The sequence below is a fragment of the Lathyrus oleraceus genome, chromosome 6 (genome assembly GCF_024323335.1).
Source record: "Lathyrus oleraceus cultivar Zhongwan6 chromosome 6, CAAS_Psat_ZW6_1.0, whole genome shotgun sequence".
Lineage (NCBI taxonomy): Eukaryota > Viridiplantae > Streptophyta > Magnoliopsida > Fabales > Fabaceae > Lathyrus > Lathyrus oleraceus.
Window position 1 is genome coordinate 269,739,521 of NC_066584.1, and position 25,211 is coordinate 269,764,731.

General features: G+C 38.1%; 1 pseudogene; it reads right to left on the bottom strand.

The window, feature by feature from the left end:
* LOC127095117 (protein BASIC PENTACYSTEINE6-like) overlaps positions 1-22,157 on the bottom strand; it is a 30,612-nt pseudogene extending 8,455 nt beyond the window's left edge.
* Between the last annotated feature and the right edge of the window lie 3,054 nt (positions 22,158-25,211).

Consider the following 25,211-nt stretch of genomic DNA (forward strand, 5'->3'; position numbering starts at 1 on the left):
AAATAAATAATATAATTGTCCATCTTCATAATATTTGGTCACAAATTCACTTCTCTAAAATCAAAATATCAAATCATTATGCAGGTTGGTTCCTAACCCCATTGAATACAATGATCCTTCTCCATCTCCAAATTTTGAATTCCCTGTGTTTGAGGCCGAGGAGGAAAGTGATGTAGAAATGAGTATGAATTGTCTCATCTTCTTGAGCAAGATGAAAAGATTATTCAGCCGTTTGAAGAACAGATTGAGCTAGTCAACTTGGGTTCCGAAGATGATGTGAAGGAAGTCAAGATTGCGTCTCGACTGTGTCCAAATGTCAAGAAGGGGTTGATTGATCTTCTTCGAGAGTATTCAAATGTGTTTACTTGGTCCTATCAAGACATGTGTGGTTTGGATTCTGAGATTGTGGAGCATAGATTGTTGTTGAAGCTAGAATGCCCGCCAGTCAAGCAGAAGTTGAGAAGAACACATTCTGATATGGCTGTGAAGATCAAAGAGGAAGTGCAGAAGCAGATTGATGTCGGTTTCCTTGTAACCGCTGAGTATCCGCAATGGGTGGCCAATATTGTGCATGTGCCTAAGAAAGATGGAAAGGTACGCATGTGTGTCGATTATAGAGATTTGAATAAAGCCAGTCCGAAAGATGATTTCCCTCTGCCACACATTGATATGTCGGTAGACAATACTGCTAAATTCAAAGTCTTTTTGTTAATGGATGGGTTTTCTGGATATAATCAGATCAAGATGGCACCCGAAGATATGGAGAAGACCACATTCAATACACCCTGGGGGACATTCTGTTATAGAGTGTTGCCTTTTAGTCTAAAGAATGCTGGTGCAACTTACCAGAGAGCAATGACTACTCTTTTTCATGATATGATGCATAAAGAGATTGAAGTATATGTCGATGACATGATTGCTAAATCAATTGATGAAGAGGAACATGTTGAGCATTTGTTGAAGCTATTCCAGTGTTTGAGGAAGTATAAACTCCGCTTGAATCCCAATAAGTGTACTTTTGGTGTTCGTTCTGGTAAGTTGTTGGGCTTTATTGTCAGCGAGAAGAGTATTGAAGTTGATCCTGCCAAGGTCAAAGCAATACAAGAAATGCTTGCCCCCAAAACTGAGAAGCAAGTCAGAGGTTTCCTCGGCCGCTTGAATTATATTTCCAGATTCATTTCCCACATGACTGTCACATGTGCACCTATATTCAAGCTTCTTCGGAAAGATCAGTCTTGTGATTGGACCGAAGACTGCCAGAAAGCTTTTGACAGTATCAAAGAATATTTGCTTGAACCTCTGATTTTGTCTCCCCTTCTTTAACTAGGAGGATTTTCCGTTGGCAGATGTTGTTGTTAGAGTATGATATCGAATACTGATCTCAGAAAGCGATCAAAGGGATTATCTTGGATGACCATTTGGCTCACCAACCAATTGAAGATTATCAATCAGTGCAGTATGATTTTCCTAATGAAGAGATTTTTTACTTGAAAATGAAAGATTGTGATGAACCATTGCTTGAAGAAGGGCCAGAACCTGGTTCCCGTTGGGGCATGGTATTTGATGAAGCTATTAATTAATATGGAAATGGCATTGGGGAAGTGATTATTACTCCCCAAGGCACACATCTACCATTTACATCTAGATTTACTTTCAAGTGTACAAACAACATGGCAGAATATGAAGCTTGTATTATGGGGCTTGAAAAGGCCATGTGTAACACCCTTCTTTATACCCCAAATATTTAATTAAAACAACAGCATATAAATCAATATCAGAGTAATCATGCACCAAGGGTGTCACATAATACTTCACATAATTCACCGTAAAAATCAGTCATGCTCATTATTTAATCCAACATAAACACTTCTTTAAAAATTCGCAGCGGATAGAAACATTCAACATCTGTAATATCTTAAAATTAACATTTATTCAACAAATAAAACATCCCGTCCCGATGTTACATCTATCAGAGCATGACCCACTAAAACCACTCTAGACTTCAAGCACTAGCTTCTACTCAACTCACTGCTCGTTACCTGAAAAATATAACTGTAAGGGTGAGTTCCTCAATCGATATAACAAATATTATAAATCATCATGTTATGTTAAGTAACTTTACACGTTAATCACCCACATCATATCATGCATTCGGTAGCAGCATATTCAACTCAACATCATATTCAAACACAACGTAAATGCAACTCAAATGAGACTCGGCTCTTCATGCATGTGGTACCATTTGGAGTAAAACTCCCAACTTAAAATCATTGCCAGTTTAGTGGGCATCAAGGCATAAGCCTTCAACTTTCAACTTAAAATTTTTGCCAATCCAGGCCAACGTGGTGTGAGCAAAAGCCCCATAAGTTTTGCCAATCCAGGCCAACGTGGTGTGAGCAAAAGCCCCGACTTAATGCATATGAATGTATATGGCATGTACGACTTGAAAGTTCAACAACATAATAACAACGACAACATAACAGCTTTTTCAGCAACAACAACTTAAAAATCAACTTTGGCTCATCAGCCTACAACTCAGCATTTTCAACAAAACAACTCATATTCAACTTTGGCTCATCAGCCTACAACTTAATATTTTCCACAAAGACAACTTATCAACATATTTGCATCAACATTTCGCAACATAGACTCCACGAATTTATTTATCACAATTGGATACAATAGGCCAATCACCAATTACACTTACATCATAAAAATCAACCATTTTTACATACTGCAACAGTGTTAACCGGTTAACGCTATAGGTTAACCGGTTAACGCAGGAAAAATTACACTTCCAGGCAAAACGCAACAGTGTTAACCGGTTAACGCTATAGGTTAACCGGTTAACGCAGGCAAAACTCAACATTTTTCACAATTTATAACAGTGTTAACCGGTTAACACCCTGGGTTAACCGGTTAACGCAGGCGAAACAGCAGTTCCTGCGCTAACACAAGGCAGAATGCAGAGTTTCCGCATTTTCCGCCGTTGGAGGACTTCCGGACCTCCGATTCAACTTCCGTAAAAAGCTACGTTATCGGAAAATCACGACACATACAATTACCGATTCAATTTCAGTTTTTCTACAACTTATTCATCACAATTTTCTCAGCATCCTAAATCCCAATTAGGATCAATTCAACGGTTTATCACTACCCACGACATGTTAATCTATAATACCCATTAAACGACGATAAACCCCCCTTACCTGAGATAATCCGGCAATCTCTAAGCTTCGAGCTTTTCCGTTCTTCAACCTTTGCTCTCTAGCTCTTCCTCTTTGCCCTTTTCTCCTCTTCTCTGCAGCTTCTCCGTTTTCACGTAAAACCCTTTTACAAAATGAAAACTCTTTTTCCTTATTCCAACTTATATATTTTCCAAATAATTATTATTCCAAATAATAATAATAATAATAATCATCCAATAATTCAATTTATTTAATTAAATTATTAAATATATTATTAACTTAAATTAAATAATCCTCTTATTTAATTCGGGGTGTTACAACTCTCCCCCACTAAAAGAGTTTTCGTCCTCGAAAACATACCTCAAGCAAATAACTCCGGATAAGACTCCTTCATCTGACTCTCCGGTTCCCAAGTCACATTGCCACCTGCTGGTCCTCCCCAAGCTACCTTCACCAAGGCAATTTCTTTACCCCGCAACTGCTTCAACTCTCGATCCTCGATCCTCATAGGTGATGTTTCAACAGTCAGGTTATCTCTCACCTGTACATCATCTACTTGGACTACATGCGACGGATCATGAATGTACCTCCTCAACTGAGACACATGAAAAACCTCATGCAAATTCGCAAGTGACGGCGGTAAAGCGATACGATAGGCTACCTCTCCTATCCTCTCCAAAATCTGATAAGGACCAATAAATCGAGGTGTCAACTTCTTTGACTTCAAAGCTCGACCAACACCAGTTATCGGAGTAACACGAAGAAACACGTGATCTCCCTCTTGAAACTCAAATGACTTCCTCCTCTTATCATGATAACTCTTCTGACGACTCTGAGCAATCCTCATCTTCTCCTGAATCATCTTAATCTTTTCTGTAGTCTGCTGAACAATCTCCGGTCCAACCACAGCACTCTCACCGGACTCATACCAACATAAAGGTGTCCGACATCTCCTACCATACAAAGCTTCAAACGGTGCCATACCAATACTCGAATGAAAACTATTGTTGTAGGTAAACTCAATCAAAGGTAAATAACAATCCCAAGCACCTCCCTTCTCCAAAACACAAGCTCTCAAAAGATCCTCTAATGACTGAATCGTCCTCTCAGTCTGACCATCAGTCTGCGGATGATATGCAGAACTCAATCTCAGCTTAGTTCCCAAAGCCTTCTGCAAACCTTCCCAGAATTTCGATGTAAATCTAGGATCTCTGTCCGAAACAATATTAGATGGAATACCATGCAAACTTACAATCTTCTCAATATACAACTCAGCCAATTTCTCTAACGGATAATCCATTCTAATCGGAATGAAATGAGCCGACTTTGTCAACCTGTCAACAATCACCCAAATGGCTTCAAAATTCTTAATTGTCCTCGGTAAACCAGAAACAAAATCCATACTGATACTATCCCACTTCCACTCTGGAATAGCCAACGGTTGCATTAGCCCAGACGGCTTCTGATGCTCAATCTTTGACTTCTGACAAGTCAAACAAGAATAAACAAAACTCGCAATTTCTCTTTTCATTCCCGGCCACCAAAATAACCTCTTCAAATCATGATACATCTTCGTAGCTCCAGGATGAATACTCAGACCACTACGATGTCCTTCCTCAAGAATACTCTTCTTAAGTTCGGTAACATTCGGAATGCACACCCGATTACCAAATTTCAAAACACCATTCTCATCAACTCTGAATTCGCCACCTTGACCTTGATTCACTAGAGTCAACTTATCAACCAAAAGCATATCAGATTTCTGACCCTCTCTGATCTCATCCAGAATACCACTTGTCAACTTCAACATTCCCAATTTAACACTATTGTGAGTACTCTCACACACCAAACTCAAGTCTCTAAACTGCTCAATCAAATCCAATTCCTTAACCATTAACATAGACATATGTAATGATTTCCGACTCAATGCATCAGCCACTACGTTTGCTTTACCCGGATGGTAATTCAAACCAAAGTCATAATCCTTCAGAAACTCTAACCATCTTCTCTGTCTCATATTCAGCTCTTTCTGATCAAACAAATACTTTAAACTTTTATGGTCACTGAAAACCTCAAATCTTGACCCGTACAAGTAATGCCTCCACAACTTCAGAACAAAAACCACAGCTGCCAACTCTAAATCATGCGTCGGATAGTTCCTCTCATGAACCCTCAGCTGTCTTGAAGCATAAGCTATAACCTGCTTATTCTGCATCAACACACCACCCAAACCCAACAATGAAGCATCGCAATAAACTTCAAATGATTCCGACGAACTCGGTAATATCAGAATAGGAGCAGTAGTCAACCTTCTCTTTAGCTCTTGGAAACCTTCTTCACATTTTGAGTCCCAAACAAACGCTTGCCCCTTTCTAGTCAACATCGTCAACGGTAACGCCAACTTAGAAAATCCCTCAATGAACTTCCTATAATAACCAGCCAAACCAAGGAAACTTCGAATCTCAGCAACAGACTTCGGAGCTTCCCACTTAGATACCGCTTCTATCTTAGAAGGATCAACAGCAACGCCACCTCTTGAAATCACATGACCAAGAAAACTCACCTCTTCTAACCAAAATTCACATTTAGACAGTTTAGCAAATAACTTCTTTTCTCGTAGAACTTCTAAAACCACTTTCAAATGCTCAGCATGCTCTTCTTCAGATTTCGAATACACCAAAATGTCATCAATAAACACCACAACAAACTTGTCTAGATACGGATGGAAAATCCTATTCATATACTCCATAAATACTCCAGGTGCATTAGTCACACCAAAAGGCATTACAGAATACTCATAATGTCCATACCTTGTTCTGAAAGCAGTCTTCTGAATATCCTCTGTTTTCACACGTATCTGATGATACCCAGATCTCAGATCTATTTTGCTGAACACACTTGCACCAACCAACTGATCCATCAAATCATCAATCCTCGGCAAAGGATACCGATTCTTGATCGTCACTTTATTCAGTTGCCTGTAGTCCACGCACAACCTCATAGTACCTTCTTTCTTCTTAACCAATAGCACTGGTGCACCCCACGGTGACACACTCGGACGAATAAATTTCTTATCCAACAGGTCTTCCAACTGACTCTTCAATTCAGCCAACTCAACAGCAGACATACGGTACGGAGCCATCGATATCGGCCTAGTACCAGGTACCAAGTCAATAGAGAACTCCACTTCACGCTCTGGCGGCAATTCATTCACTTCTTCCGGAAACACATCAGGAAAATCACACACCACGGCTAGATTGCCAATCACCAGTTTATCTTTAGCCTCCAAAGTCGCTAACAGCATAAACAACTCTGCCCCATCAGCTACTTCTTCATTCACTTGTCTCGCTGATAGAAACAAACTCTTTCCTTCCTCACTCTCAGGAAATATCACAGTCTTATCAAAACAATTGATAGAAACTCGGTTAAATACCAACCAGTTCATACCCAGAATAACATCAATCTGCACTAGTGGAAGACACACTAGGTCCATCCCAAAGTCTCTACCAAAAATGCTCAAAGGACAATTTAAACAAACCGAAGTAGTAGTCACTGAACCCTTCGCAGGAGTATCAATTACCATACTACCAAACATCTCAGATATCTCTAACTTAAGTTTCACAGCACAACCCAAAGATATAAAGGAATGAGTCGCACCTGTGTCAATAATAGCTACAAGAGGAAAGCCATTAATATAACACGTACCTCGGATCAAACGATCATCTGCAGAAGTCTCAGAACCCGATAAAGCAAAGACCTTGCCTCCTGACTGATTCCCTTTCTTCGGCTTCTGACACTGACTTCCAATATGCCCTTCTTCTCCGCAATTAAAACAAATCACTTCCTTGTGCTTGCAATCAGCTATTGCATGGCCAATCTTACCACAGCGAAAACACCTCTTTACTTCAGCAGTGCATACATTACTCTTATGACCAGCTTGACCACATTTGAAGCAAACTATACCAGCAGGAGCACCTCCCCCACTAGCTCTCTGAGCCGGAGCAGCTCTTTGCTTCCCTTTTCCAGCTGGAACATCATACGGCTTGCCACGGTTTTGATGTTGCTTGCCTCTGCGATCACTGACAATCTTGTAATGAGCATTATTGTCCTCTTCAAATATCCTGCAGCTATCAACCAATTCAGTGAAAATGCGTATCTTCTGATACCCAACAGCCTTCTTAATTTCAGAGCGCAATCCGTTTTCAAACTTGATGCACTTTGAAAATTCAGCACCAGCACCAGTGTAATGAGGATAAAATTTGGACAGCTCCACAAATTTCGCAGCATAATCAGTGACAGACATGTTTCCTTGCTTCAGCTCAAGGAACTCAATTTCCTTCTTACCACGGACATCCTCTGGATAATACTTCCTCAGAAATTCCCTACGGAATACATCCCAAGTAATGACTTCACCTGCCACGGTCAACCTCTCGTGAGTCTCTAGCCACCAGTCATCAGCTTCGACTGCTAGCATGTGAGTACCATACCGAACCTTCTGAGCTGGAGTGCAATCCATAACACGGAAGATTCTCTCAATCTCTTTCAACCATCCCAAGGCTGCATCTGGATCATGCTTCCCTTTAAACACCGGCGGATTCTCTCTCTGAAAAGTCGCCAAGCTACGTGACCCAGCATCACCACCAGCATTTGGCAAGTTCTGCACCGCTTGTGCCATTGCTTGCATTGCGGCAGCCATTGCAGCGTCATTCCTTCCAGCCATTTCAACTTATCAATACAACACAACTTAACGTTAGATTGGTAACAATACCTAATTGTTAGACAGTAATGACACGACAACTGGCCGGACAGACCGACCTGCTCTGATACCACTAATGTAACACCCTTCTTTATACCCCAAATATTTAATTAAAACAACAACATATAAATCAATATCAGAGTAATCATGCACCAAGGGTGTCACATAATACTTCACATAATTCACCGTAAAAATCAGTCATGCTCATTATTTAATCCAACATAAACACTTCTTTAAAAATTCGCAGCGGATAGAAACATTCAACATCTGTAATATCTTAAAATTAACATTTATTCAACAAATAAAACATCCCGTCCCGATGTTACATCTATCAGAGCATGACCCACTAAAACCACTCTAGACTTCAAGCACTAGCTTCTACTCAACTCACTGCTCGTTACCTGAAAAATATAACTGTAAGGGTGAGTTCCTCAATCGATATAACAAATATTATAAATCATCATGTTATGTTAAGTAACTTTACACGTTAATCACCCACATCATATCATGCATTCGGTAGCAGCATATTCAACTCAACATCATATTCAAACACAACGTAAATGCAACTCAAATGAGACTCGGCTCTTCATGCATGTGGTACCATTTGGAGTAAAACTCCCAACTTAAAATCATTGCCAGTTTAGTGGGCATCAAGGCATAAGCCTTCAACTTTCAACTTAAAATTTTTGCCAATCCAGGCCAACGTGGTGTGAGCAAAAGCCCCATAATTTTTGCCAATCCAGGCCAACGTGGTGTGAGCAAAAGCCCCGACTTAATGCATATGAATGTATATGGCATGTACGACTTGAAAGTTCAACAACATAATAACAACGACAACATAACAGCTTTTTCAGCAACAACAACTTAAAAATCAACTTTGGCTCATCAGCCTACAACTCAGCATTTTCAACAAAACAACTCATATTCAACTTTGGCTCATCAGCCTACAACTTAATATTTTCCACAAAGACAACTTATCAACATATTTGCATCAACATTTCGCAACATAGACTCCACGAATTTATTTATCACAATTGGATACAATAGGCCAATCACCAATTACACTTACATCATAAAAATCAACCATTTTTACATACTGCAACAGTGTTAACCGGTTAACGCTATAGGTTAACCGGTTAACGCAGGAAAAATTACACTTCCAGGCAAAACGCAACAGTGTTAACCGGTTAACGCTATAGGTTAACCGGTTAACGCAGGCAAAACTCAACATTTTTCACAATTTATAACAGTGTTAACCGGTTAACACCCTGGGTTAACCGGTTAACGCAGGCGAAACAGCAGTTCCTGCGCTAACACAAGGCAGAATGCAGAGTTTCCGCATTTTCCGCCGTTGGAGGACTTCCGGACCTCCGATTCAACTTCCGTAAAAAGCTACGTTATCGGAAAATCACGACACATACAATTACCGATTCAATTTCAGTTTTTCTACAACTTATTCATCACAATTTTCTCAGCATCCTAAATCCCAATTAGGATCAATTCAACGGTTTATCACTACCCACGACATGTTAATCTATAATACCCATTAAACGACGATAAACCCCCCTTACCTGAGATAATCCGGCAATCTCTAAGCTTCGAGCTTTTCCGTTCTTCAACCTTTGCTCTCTAGCTCTTCCTCTTTGCCCTTTTCTCCTCTTCTCTGCAGCTTCTCCGTTTTCACGTAAAACCCTTTTACAAAATGAAAACTCTTTTTCCTTATTCCAACTTATATATTTTCCAAATAATTATTATTCCAAATAATAATAATAATAATCATCCAATAATTCAATTTATTTAATTAAATTATTAAATATATTATTAACTTAAATTAAATAATCCTCTTATTTAATTCGGGGTGTTACACCATGAATCTCAAAATCAAGTATTTAGATGTATTTGGAGATTCCGCTTTGGTTGTGAATCAGATCAAAGGTGAATGGGAGACAAATCAACCCGGTTTTGATACCATATAGAGATTATGCAAGGAGGATTTCAACTTTCTCTACAAAGGTTGAGTTCCATCATATCCCTCGAGATGAAAACCGGATGGCAGATGCTCTTGCAATGTTGCCGTCAATGATTGTAGTAAAATATTGGAAAGAAGTTCCTAATTTATCTGTGATGTGCCTTGATAGGCCAGCTCATGTGTTTGCTGTTGAAGAGATTAAAGATGAAAAGCCGTGGTATTACGACATCAAATGTTTCTTCCAAATTCAGATTTACCCTCCTAGGGCGTCTTTGAAAGATAAGAAGACTTTGAGAAGATTAGCCGGTAATTTCTACTTGAATGGTGATGTACTGTACAAGAGAAACTTCGACATGGTTTTGCTCAGATGCGTGGATAGACATGAAGCAGACTTGTTGATGACTGGAGTGCATGAAGGTTCCTTTGGTACTCATTCCAATGGACATGCAATGGCGAAGAAGATGTTGCGAGCAGGTTACTATTGGCTGACAATGGAATTTGACTGTTGCAAATTTGTGAAGAAATGCTACAAGTGTCAAATTTATGCTGATAAGATTCATGTTCCTCCGACACTATTGAATGTTATCTCTTCCCCATGGCCCTTCTCCATGTGGGGAACTAATATGATTGGGATGATTGAGCCCAAAGATTCGAATGGACATCGTTTCATTTTGGTGGCAATTGACTACTTCACAAAATGGATTGAAGCGGCATCGTATGCAAATGTGACCAAACAAGTTGTTGTAAGGTTTATCAAGAATCAGATCATATGTCGTTATGGTGTGCCAAGTAAGATCATTACTGAATGGATCGAACTTGAATAACAATATGGTTGAAGCTCTTTGCAAAGACTTCAAGATTGCACATCATAATTCTTCTCCCTACAGACCCAAGATGAATGGGGCTGTTGAAGCCTCAAATAAGAACATTAAGAAGATTATCCAGAAGATGGTTGTCACGTATAAGGATTGGCATGAGACACTCCCTTTTGCTTTGCATGGGTATCGTACATCCATCCGCACTTCAACAGGGGCAACCCCTTTCTCTCTTGTTTATGGTATGGAAGAAGTACTCCCCGTAGAGGTTGAGATTCCTTCATTGCGTGTGCTCATGGAAGCCAAGTTGACTGAGGCTGAATGGTGTCAGACCAGGTTTGATCAGTTGAATTTGATTGAAGAGAAGAGAGTGAATGCCATGTGTCGTGGTCAGCTATATCAGCAGAGAATGAAGAAAGCTTTAGATAAGAAGGTCAGACCTCGAGTGTTCAGAGAAGGTGACCTTGTGCTCAAGAATATTTTATCGTTCAAGCCATATTCCATAGGAAAACGGACTCCTAATTATGAAGGCTCATACGTTATTAAGAGAGCCTTTTCAAGCGGTGCATTGATTCTTACAACTATGGATGGTGAAGAGTTCTCTCGTCCTGTGAATGCAGATGCAGTCAAGAAATACTTCACCTAGAAAAATAAAAGAACAACTTGCTAAGTTGAAAACCCGAAAGGGCGGCTTAGGCAAAAATGAGCGTCTCGGTGGATTGAAAACCCGAAAGGGCGATCCAGGCAAAAATTAAAGACATAAAACAGAGAGAATTTCCCGATAAGTTAAGTACCCCACCTTGGGGTAACTTATGCAAAAATTAGGGATTATGGCAAGTAACTGCATTCTTCTGATCTTCGGATTTTGGAGGCTTGTTTGAGCACAAGGGTTGACATCAGTTCGTCCCGAGCAGCGGTCAAGAGCATAGTGGATATCGAGAGTTGGTAGAAGGATTAAGGATCATTTGTATTCAATGTAACCCTTTTCCATTGTAAATAACCATTTTAAACTTTGTAAAATCCATGGAGTCCTGTCATTTACAGACTACCATTCCATTAAATAAAGTTGCGCTTTTATCCAATTATTTCTACTCTTATTTACTTCAGCCAATAGTTTTAAATTTTATTATGATCATTTTGAAATTAAATTTTTAAAATCAAAATCAAGTCTTTTCTTAAATAAACAAAAGCAAGAATTTTTCCAAAGCAATTAAAAGGAATATCAACCGCATTTCAATGGATAGCAAGTCCTTAAGTGCGAAACATCAGAGGTTCCCCGAGCAGTTAATCCTTCGGGTATCCCTAGATGTTTATGTTGATTTAGTTCCTCGGCGGAGTGTTTGATCCCTAGTGGAATTTCTTTCCTTGTCCCCAGCTGATTTGGTTGATTCAGATACCCTGCGGCGTGTTGTTTTCCCCGACAGAGTTTCTGCCTTCCCCAGCGAAGTTTGTATTTCCTAGGCAAGGTTGATCTTCAGAGATGGTTGGTTTTCCCCCAGTGGATCGCTTTGGTTTCCCCATAAATCCTCATTCACCTTGCTCCCAGTCAGAGTTTCCTCCTGGTTTCTGAGCAACTTTTATGATTTTCTCTCTGTAGGGTTGTCTCCCATTTTTATGGTGTTGACCTAAAATTCCCCATAGATTTGATGTTCTTTCCTCAGCAGATCTCCTCCTTCCCCAGCTAGGGTTGAGCCTTTGGGATGTTGATCTCTCTGTTCTCCAGCAGTTGTCTCCATATTTTGTGGATTGACCAAGATTGTACCGGTGGTTCAAATTCTTTGCGACACCTTTGTATCCTTTGGGATCATTTTGTCAGCATAATCATCATATATACATATACATATACATTCATATAATTTCATAATTTGCATATCCTGCATCTTCATATTTGATTTGTTTGAGATTCTTATTCTCTGTTATGACGGTATTTTATCCCCATACCAAATCTGGTGTCTGTCCTCCTTCAATTGTAGAGTGTCAGCTCCTTAAGAAGAAAGACTTTAACCTTTCTCCGTTTCCCCACTGAGTTTGTTTCCTCGTGGATGGTTGTTATTTCAGTTTCCTCTCCAGTGGATTTTCTGGATGGAATTACTCCTCTTGAGTTATGTCCTCATTGGGTTGAGTCTTGATTGACTGTTTTCTTTCTAGCTCTTACCTAGATAGATACTTTGGTCCCCTAAGAGTCTATTACCCAGTAACCGGTAATATTCTTCTTAGTTTGCAGTTTTTTACTTCTTGCCCAATACCCGGCAAGAGTACCCTTATTTTTCTCCTCAGTAGAATCCCCAGTGGATCTATTCCCTAGGAAGTATATCCTTGATATCTTCATCCTAACCGGTGACAGATATCTTTCTTTCCCCTGCCTGAGTCTATCCTTGATATGTTCACATTAACCAGTGACGGATATTCTCATTTTTGGTATTCTACCCAGTAAAAAGGTAGTTGTAATCCCTATTTTGTTCCCTAGAGAGTTAATCCTTGATATATTCATCTTAACCGATGACGGGTTTTCTTCTCCTTGTGGTTTTCTACCTAGTAACCGGTAGTTGTAAATCCTACTTTGTCCCCTCTCAGAGTCTATCCTTGATATGTTCATCCTAACCGGTGACGGATTTTCTCTCCGACGGTTTTCTATCCAGCTTTCGATAGATGTAATTCCTACCCTTTTGTTCAGTTGGTATATCCTTGATATGTTCATCCTAACCGATGACGGGTATCCTCCTTGGCATTTCCAGGCAAGTCTATCCTTGATATTTTCATCTTAACCGCTGACGGATTTTCTTCCCTGTTGAGTTTATCCTTGATATGTTAATCCTAACCGATGACGGATACTCTCACCCTTGGTCTTCTGCCCAGTAACTGGTAGTTGTAAATCCTATCTTTTCTGCAATTTCCCCAACAAGGTTATTCTTACCCAGTATCCGGTAATGAATTTCCTCTCCTGGAATCCTTAGTGAGTCATCCTTGATATGTTCATCTTAACCGATGACGGATGTTCTCTCTGTCGAATCATTATTATCTCCTTACCCAGTAACAGGTAGTAGATAATAGATTTATGTTCCTCCTGTGTTAAAGTTTATCTTCCCTAGTTGAGTTGAGTGAGCATTTCCTTAGTGAAATCATTTTTCCCCTACATGATTCGAGTACCTCAATTTTATCCTGACTTACTCATGTCCCCTACAGATGTTGTTTGTTCCCTGGCCGAGTCTTCCATTTTATATGGAATTCCTTGAGTCCCCCAGAAGTTTTAAGTTGTAGCCTGGCCTACGCATAACCCCGCTTTACCCCCCCCCCCCCCCCCCCCCCCCAAGAATCTCTGTCTCCCTAGTGAGTATTCCTTAAGGAAGACATTGTGCTCCTGTGGATCTTGGGTCTCTCTGATTTCTTTTTCCTTTGTGGCAATATTTCCTCACAGAGCATTAAGTTTTGCATTCATGTCATATGCATCATGAGGTCTCTTAGGGACCAAAATTTGTTTCGCTATTTTGTTATTTAAGCCCATGCTACTGAGTCAAACCGAAGATTTTAATCTTCACCTCCTCAGTTAGAATGTCCTTGAATAGGGGCAGCTGAAAGACCCCAATTTTGACCCTAAGATCCCTCATGTAACTTCATCATATGCATTAACTTTGGGATCATACCTTGACATCCTCCTTACCCCTCCTTCATTGGGTTTGTTTTGGGAGAGATCACCAAGCATTATGTGATTATATCATACTTGTATATTACCATTTTACTAACCAAAATACCAAAAATATGCGTTGCATTTGTCTAACTCTTTTGTAGGAAGGGCATGATCTCGATTGATCTATCAAGTTCACACCTAGGGTTTAAGACCCTCATGAACAAAGAGCACAACCAAGAACTGATCCAAGAATGGTAATGAGCATCATATATGAGTCCCAATGTTCTCTACATGTTATATTGATCAAGTTTTCTTCAAGATTTTGAGGGTGATTTTCCTTGGAAACCCTAATTTGACTAGGTATCTTGAGTAACTTCTCCAACAAGTTATCTCACCAATTGATCAAATTTCTCAAGGGACACTTCAAATTTAATCATATTATGTATATATAATCAACCATGTGCCAAGAAAGTTAATAGAATTGGAAGTTAGCAAGTTGGTTGATGGTGGTTGGCCATGTGGATTCATCTGATCAAAACTGTGTCTCCCTGGACCCTATATCCTACAATTTTCACCATATGAAAATGATTCCAAGAGAAAACTTACTCTAAATTACATTCCAAACAACTTTCATGTTTAGACCTAGAGCTAGTTTTTCTTGAAAAATTATTTTCTATGTTGAAACATTATAGGTTATTTTGTCTAAACCCTAATTGGAAAGTTAAATTCCCAAGGCCATAACTTGCTCAATTTTTATGAGATTAAAGATTTCCAAGTTGCACAATCACATTCAATGTGTCTATTTCAACTTTTATGTTAGGAGTGGGAGCTAGTTCAACTTTTTTGAGCATGTGATATGAGGTTACATTATAGGTCACTTTTGACCTATACCATTGATCAAGTGATTTTTCCAAACTTCAAAAATGCATAATTCTATAATTTCAAATCCGAATGACATGAAATAGGTGACAAATTTTAAGGTCTTTGATATATATACAACTTTGATGAAGACACTTTTCTCATTTGAAGGAAATATAAAAAGTTAAGCAAGGTGGAATATTGAGACATATGGCTTGACATAGAAAAATTTTCATATGTAAAAAATTTCCAAACTTCCACCTCAAATTTCTACAAGTTACAAACTTCAAATGGAAAAGTGTTGAACATGAAAGTTGTTCCTCTTGATATCACCTTTCCAAAGAGCTCAAATTCATTCATTTTGGACAAGGAATGCATAGGCTGCGCATGGCATGAACATGGTGTCATCACTTGGCAAGGATCAAACTTCAAATCAAAATGTACACTTGCCTTGCAATCCAAGCTGAATTCAGATGATCTCACACTCATTCGTGGACTTATGGCAATGATTTTATGGGCGTATGCGCGTCCATGCATCCATGCATCATCAATGACCAAATTTGGAAAGTGAATTCAAGTGTGCAAAAAGCAATGGATTCAGCTATAAATAGAGCCTCATATGCTCAGCATTTCACAGACATTCGCGCCAGCTTTGATCCCTCATCTCTAACCCTCACGTTGCAAAGGATAAACCTAAGAAATTCATTTAAATTTGAGGTTGAATTTCCGCGGTTTTGAAATTCAAACCTCCAGGAATCCACAGCCTTTTGAGCATTCAATCCTTCCTCTGCAAGCATTTGGAGTGAGATCAAGCACGAGCAAGAGCAAGATCAGTTGAATCCAGACCTCCATTGAAGGTATTTTCCAGAAATTTTGGTCTCTTCGATTCGCTCTAATTCTTGTTCAATTCTATGTATCTACCAATGTAGGCAAGAAGATTGAGTTGCTTTGAGGCCAAATCGAAGCGACTCAGTTCATGTACCTCAAATTTCAACTCCATGTATCTCTCAATATATCTTGAGTTAGAGTGAATTGAGGCCACATTCGAACTCAGTGCCATTTTTACTTTGAAATCATGTCCTTGTTTTTAATTTTGGTGATGGTTGAAGGTGGACCAGTCCGGTGAGGTCCACGGGAGAAGAAGACCGGAGCTACAGCTCCGCCCATGCACTGGCATGTCTCACAGCCACATGATCTTGTTATTTTATTTTAATCTCACGCGTCCATTGTGATTACCAACTGTGTGGCACGCTGACTTGAGTCCATCGTGGATAGCGCTTTTCTGGCCACTTGATCTGCCATCTCAATTAATGAGGGAGATCAAGTGGTCGACGTTTTTTTCCTGATATTTTAATTTTAATTTTAATTGTATTATTTTCAATAATTCATATTAAATTCAATATTGATCCAAAAAATATGGGACTTTCACCAAAAAATTTCAATTTATATTTTCTTTCATATTCTGAATTAAAATTAGTTTTTGGATCATTATTAATATTTTTCATGAATTAATTGATTTTTCATTTGTTTTTAATTGTTTAAAAATATTTTTAAATGTCCAAAAATTATGAAAATTTTTCTCCAAGGTCCTTTGACCTTGTTTGACCTATGATAAATCTCATGACCATTTCTTTGGTGTTTTGATGAGATTTTAGGAATTGGACAAACCATATTTAATTTAAATGCACTATTTTAGTATTTTAATTTGATTAAATGCCAAATAAATTTGTTGACCAATTGTGATGACTTTTTTATGTTTGACTCTTGTTGTTGGGCCTTGGTCAAGGTTGATTTGACTTTGTCAAATTAATATCATTGGATTTAGGGGATTGATGGAATGTACATTCCATCTCCCAAAATAAATGCGTGATATTAATTTGGTAAAAGTCCTCCTTTGACCAATTTGTGTTTTGATCCATTCCCCTCCCACTTCATCTTATTCCCTTTCTTCATTCATTCATTCCATTTGGCCTATGATATCTCATAATACTAAGGCTAGTTGATTGAAAAATTGACATGAGTATGGATAAGATTAGGCCATACCTTTTGCATATTCTTTTTTTTTGTGTGTGTGGTATGTTTCATGAGCATAGTCCATTATACTATGTCTCTAACATGCATTAACACCAAAATTTTATTGCCCGACTTCAAATAGTTGTGACTTCTACATAAGTCCAATTACGTTTGCTTAACATAGCGCTAAATTTGTGACATAAAAGGCATAAGCATTCTAGTCATTGAGATTGTAAGTCTCGGCTCCTTCATGGTATTGTGTGGAAACTTGGCCTTCTTTCCTTCCTTTGGAAGATGTTTTGGCTCAAGGATTCATGCTTGTGATAAGTGGGTTGAGTGTTCTCCAAAGAATGTCTTAAAATGAAAAGCAAAAGCAAAACAATATTAACTTCTAACCTATTAACTACTAACTTTTAACTTCAAGTCATTTACTTTAATGTCATTTAATTTTTGTTTCTATTCATTTTCCATTATCCATATCATTCTAATTGTTTATGATAATGAAATTTTTACTTTGTCCATTTGGACCATATTGTGTCATATATTTTGTTTGTGTATACGTTGTTTGTTTGTGTGGTCTCTAACCATTAATGTACATAATAACAACAAAAACCCTAAAAAACTTTTGTGTGGACTGTTGGCTTGATCTTGGACAAATGGACTTAGAATCTAGGCAACCTTCCTATGCTAATGGACTTGGCCAATGCCAACTTGTTGAAGAACCAAGTGCTTGAAATTTGAAACTTCATCTGATACATTATTCAAGATCCTTATGAGTTCATCTGCAACATGATCATTGTGAAGCTGTTATTTTGAACCTGTGACTTGTGGAATTCATCTGTTACATGGGCTACTATGAAGAAGATCATGGAATGGATAAGCTTGGATGTGGCCATATTTATTTGATGCCTTTCTCTTCAAGATAATATAATTGTGCATTTGTGTATTGATTGATTCTAAAAGTCTAAGGGAATTCTGGGTTTCTATTGACATTCTTGTCTATTGGATTGCTACCCATTTGGTCAAATCTTTTCAACTCTAAACTTTTAATTTTGTACATAGGATAGTCTCTTCATCTTCTCCCCATTTATTTAATATCAAAATCTCTCCCTCCATTTTTCAAAATATTCTTTGTGTGAACTATTTATGTTCTAAACTTTGACCATTTTGCAAAAAGATAGAAACTTTGGCCTTATGCCATTGCATTTTCAAACTTCTTTTCTTAAATCAAACTTGTAAATAGACTTAAATATACTTGACTTAAACTTTCAAAAATCCAAAAATAACTAACACATTTAAACAATTTTTTGGCCTTTGTGCCTTTCAAACTTAATTTTTACTAAAAACAATGCATCCACTTTGAAATTTGTATCACGAACCTCGAGGTTTTGATCCCTCATTTTTATGTTGGTACGTAGGCACAAGATCGAAGGTCTTGTCAAACACAAAAATATAGTTAATGAGTTCTTTTCTCATCTCCCCATTCTATTTGTTTGTAAACATCACTTTATATCAAATACATATGCACACAAGAAGGGCTCCCTAGGAGTACCTAGGACACTTGGGGTGCTAACACCTTCCCTCTGTGTAACCAACCCCCTTACCTGTAATCTCTGACTTTTTATTAGTTTTAATTTGAAAACTTCTTACTGTTGGGTTTTGTTCTTACTTTTTCCCTTTTCCCTTGGAAACAATAGAAGCGCGGTGGCGACTCTTGTTATTTGATCTCTAGCTTATCCATAACTTGATGATCATGAATTTCCCGCTACACCATTGTAAGTAGAATTTTACATTTCTCAGAATAAAAGTTGGAGAGGGCATATTGAAATTGATCATGAAACTTATATGGCCTTCATATCATAAAAAGTGAGCAAGTTATGGTCCTTAGAAGTTAACCTCCTAACTAGGGCACACACAAAATGACCTATAATCTTTCACCATAAAAAGTGACTTTCCAAGAAAAACTAGCTTTTGACATCAACATGAAAGTTGTTTGGAATGTCAAAAGTAGTAACCTTTCTCTTTGAGTCATTTTCATTTCACAAAAAGTGTAGGAGATAGGGTCTAGTGAACCCCAGTTTTGATCAATTGACTTTCTCTGGTCAACTTCTTTGAACCAACTTGCAAACTTGAAGTTCTATTGATCTTTTGGACTCATGGAGGATAATACATGCATAATATTATGTATAATGAAGTATACCTTGAAATATTTTGATCAAATGTTGAAGAAACATGTTGAGGAAGTCACACAAGATACCCAAATGAATTAGGGCTTCCAAGGCAAACAATCTTCAAACTCTTGATGAATTCTTGATCAAAATGATAAATAAAGATCACGGGGACCCATATATGATGTCTAGAACCAATGTAAACCATCTATTGATTGATCTCCTTGCATTGAGGATCTCAAACCCTAGTTGTGAGCTTGATGAGGCATTGGTGGATGCACACACTACCTACAAAAGAAACAAAGTTATACATAGACATATTTTTGGCATTTTGGTTAGTAAATAATAAAAAACAAAGTATGACACGATAAAATGTGCTTGGTAATCTCTCCTAATTCAAACCCAAGGAATAAGGGGTAAGGAGGATGCCAATGTGTGATCTCAAAGTCAATGCATATGATGAGATATCATGAGGGATCTTAGGGTCAAAATTGGGGTCTTACAGGTGTGAAGCCATTAATGCTAGATTTGCACATTCGTCTCTTTCCAATCCGAATGAAGAAATTATCTCATTATCTTCCCATGCAACATACGCCTTTTTATTCTTGAAATCCTTCTCGCCTTTAAAGCCACCTTTCTTGGAGAGTTTCGGACAATCCGGCTTTATATGACCTTGCTTTCCATATTCATAACATGTGACATCTTGCGTAGATGTGGAAGCCTCCCTTTTCCTGAAATGTTTATTTCTTTTTGCATGAAAGGGTTTGTCATTTTTACCAAAAAACTTACCAAGACCTTTAACAAGGAGCATGAATTTTTCATATTCCTCCGGTGCGCCATCATCTTTATCTTCCTTTGAATCTACTTTTAAAGCAATTCCTGTGGATTTGTTCTCTTGACTTTCATTCTTTTCAAGTATTCCAAGTTCAAGTTCATGTTCTTGGAGTTTTCCGAATAATGATGTGGACGTTATAGTGTAAAGACTTTTATTCTCCGATATGACCATTGTTGCCATTCTCTAGTCAAGGATCTTAGCACTTTAAGGTTGAGATCATCATTTGTAAATGTTTTTCCAAGAGCAATTAAATGATTCGTCAAGTGAAAAAATATTTTCTGTAATGCAACAATGGATTCTCCGGGCTGCATTCTGAACATTTCATATTCTTGACTCAATGTGTTTAATCTGGATCTTTTAACTTCAGTGGTTCCTTCGTGAGTCTCCACCAAAGTGTCCCATATTTCTTTTGTCGATTTACATTGAGATATGAGGAAGAACTCATCCATACTTAATTCACTTTGAAGAATATTGATAGCTTTTTTTCATTAAGTATTATTTTCTTATCGTCTTCATCATATGAACTTTTAACCTTCGGAGTGCCAACACCATTGTCCACACTCATAGGATTATGCAGACCATTTTCAACGGTTTCCCATATGTCATCTCCTTGTGCTTCTAAATGTGTTTTCATGCAGATTTTCCAGAAGTCAAAATATTATCCAGAAAATAGGGGTGGTTTGTTGATATTACCGCCATATTTAAAAACCGGGTTTACGCTTGCGGAAGCCATCTTCTGAATCAGAGGAGAAAGTTGCCAATAACCTGCTCTGATGCTAATTGTTAGTTGAGTAGTGCCTAAGAGGGGTGAGGGTGAATTAGGTTCTTTAAAACTTTTTCCGGTTTTATGAAAAACTTTGTTCTTTCTTTTCTGGTTAGGTTAAGCAATTAACGGTAAAGTGCAGAAAGGTAAAGAACACAAAGAGATATCCTGGTTCCCCTCAAAGATCGAGAGTACTCCAGTCCCCTTTCAACATGAAAGAGATTTTACTATTGTTAGGACTTTTACAAGACTATTCCTAGTATTTCTATGAAGACACTAACAATCAAACTAAGAACAATCCTCTTGTATTTTTCACTAAGTTCAAAAAGAGAACAACCCTCCCTTTTAATGAACCTCTTGTATCCAACAATCCTGGACAACAAGGACAAAGCCACAATATGAGTTTTTTTATAAGTTTATGACAAGTGAAAATAATCTATCAATCTAATGATTGACATTCTCCTTTAAAATAATCAAACTTCTTTATGACAAACAAGTTCTCTAATGGTGATATGGATGAAACTATTGAACTTCTCCTTTAAAGTAATCAAACTGCTGTAAATAGTTTTACCATAAAATTTGATCAAGAACACTTGAAATAAATTTGAAAAGATGAATGAAGAAGATTGTTTGAAAATATTTTGTGAGAAAGGAGGTGTGTTCAAATTCTGCAGATTCAAGAAAACACTCCATAGAAAATTTTCATGAAAAAAATGCAATGTTTTCTGCCACTGGTTCAGTGGTAATCGATTATCCAATATGGTGTAATAGGTTACACCTGAGCCACAGTTACAATATTTGAAAAAATGAACTGTGTAATCGATTACCAAAAGGGTGTAATCGATTACTTGTTGTAAAAATTTCCTTGCATAGCAACACGCATAGCTGGTAATCGATTACCTTAATGGTGGTAACTGATTATCACACAGCAGAATGGCAGAATTCCATTTCAAATGAAGGTGACTGCCACAAGAGAAAAGTTTAAGAGACTTAAGCAGCCAACACATGAATGAATGATAAAAACTAGAGCACTTGGCTTGTCATAGAGAGAATGAGAACTTAATACCTTAACACTTTGATTGAATCAATAGCAATCATCAAGACTTTGAAATGATTTGAAAGGAAACGCTTGAGCTTGAGTCTTGAGTCATTCTTTTTGCAATGCATATATGTTGAGCATGTCTTCATCAAAAAAATTGAGAAGCTTGTCTTCAGAAGAAAAACCGTTGTTGTTTATGAAAGAATGGATGAGTTCCAAGATCAATTTCAGGCTATGCAGAGAGAGATTCAAGCTTTGAGGGGGAAAGATTTGTTCAAGAAGAATGCTCGTGATTTGGGTTTGGTTCCTAATGTGAAGATTCTGCACAAGTTCAAGGTTCTGGATTTTGAAAAGTACAAAGGAAACTCCTGTCCTCTGAGTCATCTGGTGATGTATGCTCGTAAGATATCGAATCAAACTGACAATCATCAATTGTTGATCCACTATTTTCAAGATAATTTGACTGGGACTGCTCTGAAATGGTATATGGGGCTAGATATTACTCAGATTTGAACATTCAATGACCTAGTTGAGGCTTTTGTTCGCCAGTACAAATATAATGTTGACATGGCACAAGACAGAGATCAACTTCGTGCTATGTCTCCCAAAGATAAGGAAACCTTCAAGGAATACGCCTAGAGGTGGCGCGAGATTGCTGCACAGGTTAGTCCTCCGTTGGAGGAAAAGGAAATGACAAAGTTATTTTTGAAGACGTTGAGTCGGTTTTATTACGACCGGATGGTAGCAAGTGCGCCAAGTGACTTTACTGAAATGGTGAATATGGGCTTGAGGTTATAAGAGGGTGTCCGTGAAGGACGGTTGAAAGAAGGTAGTTCATCTGATGGTTCCAAAAAGTATGGGAATAGTTTACCCAAGAAGAAGGAACGCGATGAAAACACTATCTCACAAGAGAGACGTAGAAGGATTCTGGGTAACAATCAAAATCATCAACACGTGGCGTCAGTTACTCTAGTTATTAATTCTGCTCTAGTTTTTCAAGCAACACCGTGTTATCAACCGCGTTTCCAGCAACGTGTGAATCAACATAATCATGACCAGAGAGCTGTATAATTTGACCCGATTCCAATGACTTATACAAAGTTGTTTCCTGCTTTAATTCAGAAAGAAATGGTGCAAACAAGAACTCTACAAACTGTTCCAAAAGAGCTTCTATGGTGGTATAAAGCTGACCAACATTGTGCATTCCACCAAGGGGAACCTGACCATGATATTGAGAATTGTTTCGCTTTGAAGGTTGAGGTAAGAAGGTTAATGCAGAGTGGTATTTTGTCATTTGAAGATTACAATCCCAATGTAAAAGCTAATCTACTGCCCAAACATGGAAATGCAACTGTGAATATGGTCGAAGGATATCCTGGGAAGTACCGAGTCTTTGATGTCAATCTAATTAGAAGATCGTTGGTTGAAATGTATGTTAGTTTATGTGAATTGAGCTATTATAAGAATGACCATGCTTCTTGTCAAGTTTGTTTCGGAGATTCCCGAGGATGTGCTGTTGTGAAAAGGGACTTACAAGAGATGCTGGATCAAAATCTTATTCAAGTTATGAGGGATAGAAATGAAGATAAGCATGAGGGGAACGTATTAATTCCTAGTTATAATCTCCCATATCTGGTTGTGATTGCATATGATGGTCAGAAGACTGTTGTTTCTCTATTGGTTATTCGTTTGGCGGGTTCTAGTCCTTACGAGTCTGATAAGGCCGTGTCTTACAAGTATAATGCTACTATGATAGAAGACGACAAATAAGTACTTATTCCTTCTTTTCCATCCATTTTGAATATCGCCAATGTATATGGTGTGACCCGAAGCGGTTGGGTATTTGTTGCTGCAACTCCTAAGAGGACTGAAGATATGGTGAGAGAGAAATCAAGTTTAGAGAAAACTCTTGTTATACAAACTGGCCAATCCAGTATTGTGAATTAGAATGTTGATCAAGATGAAGTGATGAAAGTAATCAAGAAGAGTGATTTCAATGTGGTGGACCAGTTGTTGCACACTACGTCCAAGATATCTGTGTTATCCCTATTTATGAGTTCGAAGGCATATCGATAGGCTTTGAAGAAGGTCCTAAAGCAATCCTATGTGGACCATGACGTGACAATTGATCAATTTGATGGTATTGTGGTCAATATTACCGCATGTAACAATTTGAGCTTCAGTGATGAAGAACTTCCCGAGCAGGGGAGGAATCACAATTTGGCCTTGTATATCTCTATGAATTGTCAAGAAGATGCCTTGTCCATTATGTTGGTGGATACTGGATCCTCTTTGAATATTCTGCCTAAGTCTACATTGTCTAAACTTTCTTACCAAGGTGCTCCGATGATATTCAGTGGAGTTATTGTGAAGGCCTTCGATGGCTTGGGGAAGACTGTAATTGGGGAGGTTGATCTCCCAATAAAGATAGGTTCGTGCTTATTTCAGGTCACTTTTCAAGTGATGTATATTCATCCCGCCTACAGTTATCTCTTAGGACGCCCGTGGATTCATGAGGTTGGGTAAGGTATATCAACTCTACACCAAAAATTGAAGTTCGTGAAGAATGGAAGTTAGTCATCATGGGTGGCGAGCAATCCATGTTGGTGAGTCATCTCTCTTTATTTTCGTACATTGATACTGAAGAATCTGAGGGAACATCATTTCAAGCTATTTTTGTTGATAATATTACTGTTAAAAAGGATGGTGAATCCATGTCATCCTTAAAAGATGCCCAGTTTGTGGCGGAGAATGGTCAATTTGCCAAGTAGGGACAGATTGTTGAGCTTGCGGAGAACAAGAACAAAGGTGGTTTGGGTTTTTCACCGGGTGCAACCCGAAGAGATCTAAAGCAAATTCCAGAAGTGTTTCATAGTGTTGACTTTATTCAATCTAAGGATCAAGTTTTTACTGCAATCTTAGAAGACGATGAAGAATAACAAGTGCCAGACTTTGTGACACATGGATCAATGTGCCAAAATTGGAATTTGTTGATTTTCCTTCTGTTTTTCACTTGTCGAAGCAATATGTTTGTTTGTTTTGTTATTTTCAAAATCCTTTCACTATGCCCAAGGTGAAAGTGAATCTATGTGGGTTTTGTTTCAAATTTCATTGTCATTAATAAAATGTTATTTCGTGTATCCATATTATGTCTCTCCTTTCTCCTTTTTCCTTTTTATGGA